Genomic DNA, 6,599 nt, shown 5'->3' with positions numbered 1-6,599 from the left:
ACCTTAGTCTGAATGGCAGGCAGATCTCAGGGCTTGGATGAAAGGGAATTGCAGTAGGATGAAGGGAGGAGCAGGAAAAGGCCCACTTCCACTTGGAGTTGCTTTTTATAAGCCTCCCTGCTACTAAACAGGCAATCCCAGTGCTTACAAGGATTGCCCCATGGGAACCTTGCTGACAAAGGCCCAGATACACAGTTTATTCCTGATCCAGAAAAAAACAAAAGGAGAGCCTTCAGAGAAATAAGGAGAAGGATCATCAGTTCAATATGCTGGAAAGACTTTTTTTTGTCACTACTCTCCACAGAGATTTAAGGCTAGCAAGACACAGATTCCCAAATAGAAGGAGCAACAGCATTTATTGTAATAAAAGGATCAGTGTACCCAGGCCTTGGATTTTTTCAAGCAGAAAATATTATTAGAAGTTCTCCAGTGCCAAAGACAGCAGCACATGGAGCACTCTGCTGTCCTGGGTCTTTTGTGCATGTTTATACTAAGGCACAACGGTATTGTAAGGGTTATCATCAAAGCCAGTAAGTCCTTCAACCCTCCTACCAATCCCTAGAAACAATCTTCTGAAAAACAGAGATACCGGCACACACACACAACTGAAAAAAAATTACAGGCAATACGTGTTTTTAAACCCTCCCCGTTCTTTCCCCTGGTCTGAAGGCCTTAAAATCCCAGTACCTCAAACTGCTCTGAGAATTTTAAACCTATGAAATTGTGGGTTTCGTTACACATTTTTTGCCCCTTTTAAAAATGAAAACTCAGACCCAGCTTTCAGCAGAAGTGAGACTATTGCCTCACCATGATTAGATACAAGCAGGGGAAAACAAACCAGGCAGGGCTGGGGCCTGGCGCTGTCAGCATTTGTTCTGTACATGGGGCTTTCCTGGGCACTGCTCAGCTCCAGCACACATGGTAGTTTTTGCAAGATCATGGCCTTGTTTTAGTATAACACAATCAAGATAATTTTTACAAGGTCAGAAAGTTGGAATAAGAGGAAACAAAATCCAGGCCAGTTGTGTCTGGAATCAATTAGGCTTATGTGCTTTTCAGATGCTGCTTGTCTTTCTCCTAAATAGTATTTCAATGTATACTTTCTATTAGTATGTACATAATAGCATGCACTGCATACAATATGTTCCTCCATTTATTTAAACCCACTTAAACTGGGGATGTCAGGAGGTCAAAAAGGAAGAGATGTTCATCTGTGAGGGTTGAAATTCTTCTCTTGGCATTTACAGTTTAGTCATCTGCCGCCTCAATGACAAATTGCTCAGAAGGGCCAAATGTCCATCCAAAAAGCAAATTAAAACTGAAACATTCAATCAGGTAAATACCAGATATGCCCGCTGTCAACTTTTAAGCATTTTGTTGAGTTGTAAGATTTAGAGGAAAAAACCCCACACTGTTTTGCCTTTGCACAATAAAATTTGCTGTCTGAGCATCACATTCAGTACTGAATCATCCACAGAAGACTTTAGTTAGAGGAAAGTTGACTTTATAAGGAATTTCCATTTTCTCTACATGAAACCAGTCTAACTTATACTAAAATGAAAGCCAGTGCCTGCACAGAAGGAATGCAGAGGGGCACACAATCCAGAGAGATTTTTGCTGCATTTGTAAGTAAAACAGGTGACAGTAAAAATATTGGTTTGTTCCTCATGTTGTAAAAAAAAAATTACAGACATAAAATTGTATCATCTAACCACTTAAAGATCAAAATATTTACCTGCATTGCTTCTTTTCTCACCTTCGTTTTGCCACGTATGAAAATAAAGTGAAAGAATTTGTTCTTTCTACACTTCGGGAACTTCTTGACATAAATTTGAAATTATTTCGGATAGCACTATAAATAATAATACGCAGAGAAAGAAGTTAAACCCAGCAGTTTTCCTGTTATTTTTCTAAGCAGAACAGTTCTGTGCTGTGTTTACAGTTATTGCCAGGCTGGGTACCACACCACTCCGGCATCGGCGCTGCAGCTGGAGCTGGGGCACAGGAGGAACCCGGGACGGGCTCCGGCAGGTTCTGCAGGGTCGGGGAGGGGCGACAGGCCGGGCTGCCCTTGGAGTGACACAGAGCCCATTCCCTGGTGGCCGGGGATGGTTTTCCCCGCGCAGCCCCACAGTGGTGCGGCCCCACAGGCGGCGGCGAGGGGAGGGCGGGGGTCGGGCAGGGAAAAGCATCCCGGGGGGAAGCCTGGGGTGGGCTGGAGAGGCGGCCTGCCTTCCGCACGGCCATTGTTCTTCCCGGGAACGGGACGCCGCGTATCCCGCGTCCGTGTGGGCCCCGCGGGGCGGCTCCCACTCCTTTGCGGGGTCCCGCTGCTTTGGCGCCCTGAGCCCCGGGCCCGGCGGGGCGGGAGCGCCGTGCCCGCCGCCCCCCGAGGGGCTTCGCTCTCACAGCCCCGCAGCCCGCCCCTCCCGCCTCTTCCCGTGTCCCAGGGGTTCGCGGGGAGCCCCGGGACACCCGCTCGGGATCGCGGCTGGGATGGGGAGGGGACCCCTCGCAGCGCCGCCGGGAAGGGCGAGTGGAGAGCCCCGCAGGGATGGGGGACCGGCCCTGCCTCCGCCGCCCGGCTACCTGCTCCCCTCCCCCCGCGGGCCGGGGGTTGCCGTGGCGACGGACCGACACCATCCCCCGGGACAGGCTCCGGGAGAGCCGCCGGGACGGCTCGGTCCTCACCCGCCTCCCGCGGGGAGCCCGTCCCGTCCCGCCCCTCCCGCGGCGACAGCGCGGCCGCCCCTGGGGAGCGAGCTCAGCCCGGACGGGCTGTCCCGGACCGGCGCCGCCCGCCCGCCGCCATCGGTCCCCGCCATCGGTCCCCGCACCGGGGCCGTGCCCCGAGACCCGCCGGGGCCGCGCTCCGTGTGCGGTGCCGCCGCCAGCTCCGCGCCCCCCGTGCAGGCAAAGCTGCACCCGTTTAAGCGAACCCCTCCGCAGACGTATTTATTTCGGTTTAATAGGTGTTTATGGTATGTTAGCCCGGACCTGTTCCTAATCAAGCCGAGCTTAATCAAAATAACGCAGATTTATCCCGGCCCCGGTGCCAAGCGAGCAGGTGTTACTCGCACCTGTGGCTCAGCCGGCGGGGGGTGCCCGGGGAGCCACACCTGGGGCTCCGTGCCCGGGGCAGCTCGGCCGGCGGGGCGGGGGGGCGATGGCTCTGCCCGGCCAGCGCTGCCCTCCCTCCCTCCCTCCCTTCCCGGCCCACGGTGGAGCCAAAGCAGGCGAAACTCAAGAGCCGTCCCCGGCAGGATGGAGAAAGAGGAAGTTTCGGCACAGGGATGTCGGGGGAGGCTTTTTTCATTCTCTGCCCCGGGTCACGCTGGAGCACGTGGTCGTGGTAAAAAGGCACAGCGCTGGGAGAGGAATTACCTCATGGAATCGCAAGCGCTTTCCAAGTGAAGGTGGAGTCTGGAGCAAACAGGAGATCCAGCTGATAGCGGTTGATAAGCCCAGGGAGTATCGCATTGCTGCTTTGCTTACCTCAGAGACGCCTCAGTGGAGCAGGAAGAGGAGACTCTCCAACACTCTGGCTCCCAGCACCCAGATAATGAGCCATCTCCTTCCCGCAGCAAGCAAGCCGATGTCTTGGCTCACAAAGCAGCAGTTTCATGAGAAGCTTCTCCCCTCATGGATCCTCTTTTCGATTGGTTGAGCAACAACTCCACAACTTTAAAATTTGAGAGCTCTTTGAAGAAAAGCTGCTTTTCATCTTGCATAGCAATTGAATTAAACTGGAAAGCCAGGACGAAATGAAGTTACACACACCTTTAAAATAAAGCCCAAACCAAACAAAACTCCACCATTCAGATGGTGCTTGGCCAAAAATATGACTAATGGGCAACTGCATTTTTCTTCTGAGGACTTCTACTACTGATGAACGATCCAGGAGCTGGGATTTAGCAGTTAAATAGGTGGGGGTCTCTGACCAACTATGTCTCTAAATTTATACAGTATCATTGTTAAAAGCAATCATCATTTCATCCAAAGTAGATAAAAGTATTTTGTTTTACCAGTGATAGTTAATACATGTCTTCCAGAAGAATAGGGAACTGTAAATATGGTACTCTTTCTTGAATCATTTCCCTTAAACAGACATCCAAACTTCAAGAAGGAAAGAAAAAGGTAGGAGAAGTAACAAAAAGGAAGAGAAGGAAACTGGAAAGAAAATAGAATTGGACTTCGATAGGCACCCTGAGAAAAGCCAAAGCACGTAATTATGATGCACAGTGGTCAGTTCTGCACTTGAGGATGCCTTTTTCTCTGGAGCTACATGGCTTTTTAGAAGAACTTCCCAGACAGAATTACAATACTGCACACATCAGTTTGCTAACTTAATTTCTGCTTCATAGCAGTAATTATGGGAGACACCACAAGTGCTTTTGTTTCCGCAATGTTTTACTTCTGAGATGGGCAAGGAGGAGCGGCAGAGCCCATCCACTGGATTTTTGTGCACCGCTGCTGGCTGACAGACCTTCATCAGTGACCAGCTGGCTCAGGTCAGTCACGTTGTGCTTAGAAGTGGCTGAATTGACTCTCAAGGGCACCAGACACAGGAATTCTTTTGTGTTCTGATATTCTCCATCTTAAGTACTTTAGACATGACACTAACCAGCAACCCAAGGTCTAGTCATCCTCGCAAATTAAAATGGGATAAAAAAACCCCATAAGGACAATCTGTTTCTAACTACATTCAAGACAAAGCTTTGCTGCATTTGTATACAACAATCACAGACAGGTGCTGTACACTGATACAGGTTTTTTTCTGAGTCATCAAGAGCTGCCAAGTAAATTTGTCCATGTTCTTGGCTGCTGTCACTGTACTTGTCCCTCCTCCTAAAAACCATTTATTCACATGTGTCCTACAAATTCTGGGCACTGCCTCAGCTCTAGTCCTAGTGCTGTTAAATGTGCACCTGTCAACGTCCAAATTTAAAAGTTCCTTCCTCATAGCTGGTCCAGTCGAGTAGCAATGCCACCCCACGTGTGGATGTCAGTGCCCAGTTGCTGGGCAATGCCTCACACTGACAGCCTCTCCCTGCCTCATCTTGGGAGACAGCAAGCAACCCCATGGATTTCTGTCTTCCCAAGTATCCTTGCTATTTAACTGTTTTTTCAGTCACATTCTTTCAGACATTTCCTACGTCTGAAAATGTTTTCCCATGCCATAATCAGAACATGCAGTGTTTATCTGACTACTTTAATCCAGACAATGTTAAATTGACAATCGTTAGCGTAGTACCTTGGTCTCTTTTGAACTGTCCTCACACTTTAGGATTTTCCTCCCTCCCAGTATTTTATGTCTAAATCTAAGAAAAGTAATGAAACTGGGCTTCGCTTAAGAAAGGCTAATTAGATTCTACTGTAATTTACAGCAAATGTACCACAAACCCAACCATCAACAAGAGTCTGCCCAATATAAACATCTATATCTCTGACTCTTTAATGAAGGAATTCTAAAAATCATAACTATGCTGGAGCAGGGAGGGAACTCCAACAAACATACTGATGCATCAATTTATCTACATTCATGCTGCCATGGACAATTCTATAAGAACTGTAATTTGGGAGAGCAATACAAATGGATTGCAGATTTCTAAATAAACTTTGAACTAGGTTTTTCCTATACTTTATTTCACCTCTATGTCACAGAGCCATGGGATGTTGCAGTTAAATCCCATATTTAAATGCCAGATATGTGTTCCAGTTTACATATCAAGTTAAATGCCTATCACCACAACACACAGATTTGCAACCAAACACAAGTTTTTAGAATTTATTTTTAAGTGAACAGTATACCTGATGGTACAGAACAGCCATTTCTTTACTCAGCACTCTCATAACAATGTGCTGTTTTAGGCTGGGGTATAACTGACTGTGGAGCCCACTGGGTTTGCCTTCTCCAGCTTGGACTGCCTGTGGTAAGACTGCTACAGCAACAATCCCTTTCCTTCTTTCTTCAAGCCAATGCTAAAGCAGCAACACTTCTCCCCCCTCCTCCAGCCGCTAAGCAAAGAATAAACTTTTAGCTTTGCCCCTCCTTTATTGGAAGGGGAATAGGGTAATATGCTGTAATTGGTTTTCCATGTTTGCCAAGAGTCTGTTTCCTCTTATCATCCACAATATTTAACATAAGTCTTGTAATAGTTCCAAAAATAATAAAATCTGTCCCAAGAATAAAAATGATAGATCCACAACATGCTGCTTTTTTGTCATGGTCTTGGTTTTGTAACATTCTGTTAGTAGTTTTTATTGCCTAATGTTGTGGTTTCTTTCATACGCGGCAGACCCAGTAAAGACATTTCATCAGCTACTTACACAGCAGCAGCCTGGATTATTTACAAATGGAGATTTCAGTAGTGTATTACAATAAATCACCACTGCATACTGTGAAAGTTACATTGCAGCAATGTGGCAGAAGAGAACCCAGAGATTCTAGGGGGAGGAACATTAGGTATACACAAATCATATATATGATCTCAGCAAACAAATTTATTAAGATATCCAAATAAAACCTGTTGGTCTTCCTCTGTCTCCCCTCTTTCCTCCCATGCAACAGTGGAAGAGGACTAGGCAAATTATATCCC

The sequence above is a fragment of the Zosterops lateralis genome (assembly GCF_965231275.1).
Source record: "Zosterops lateralis genome assembly, chromosome: 1".
NCBI lineage: Eukaryota > Metazoa > Chordata > Aves > Passeriformes > Zosteropidae > Zosterops > Zosterops lateralis.
This window is presented reverse-complemented; position numbering follows the sequence as displayed.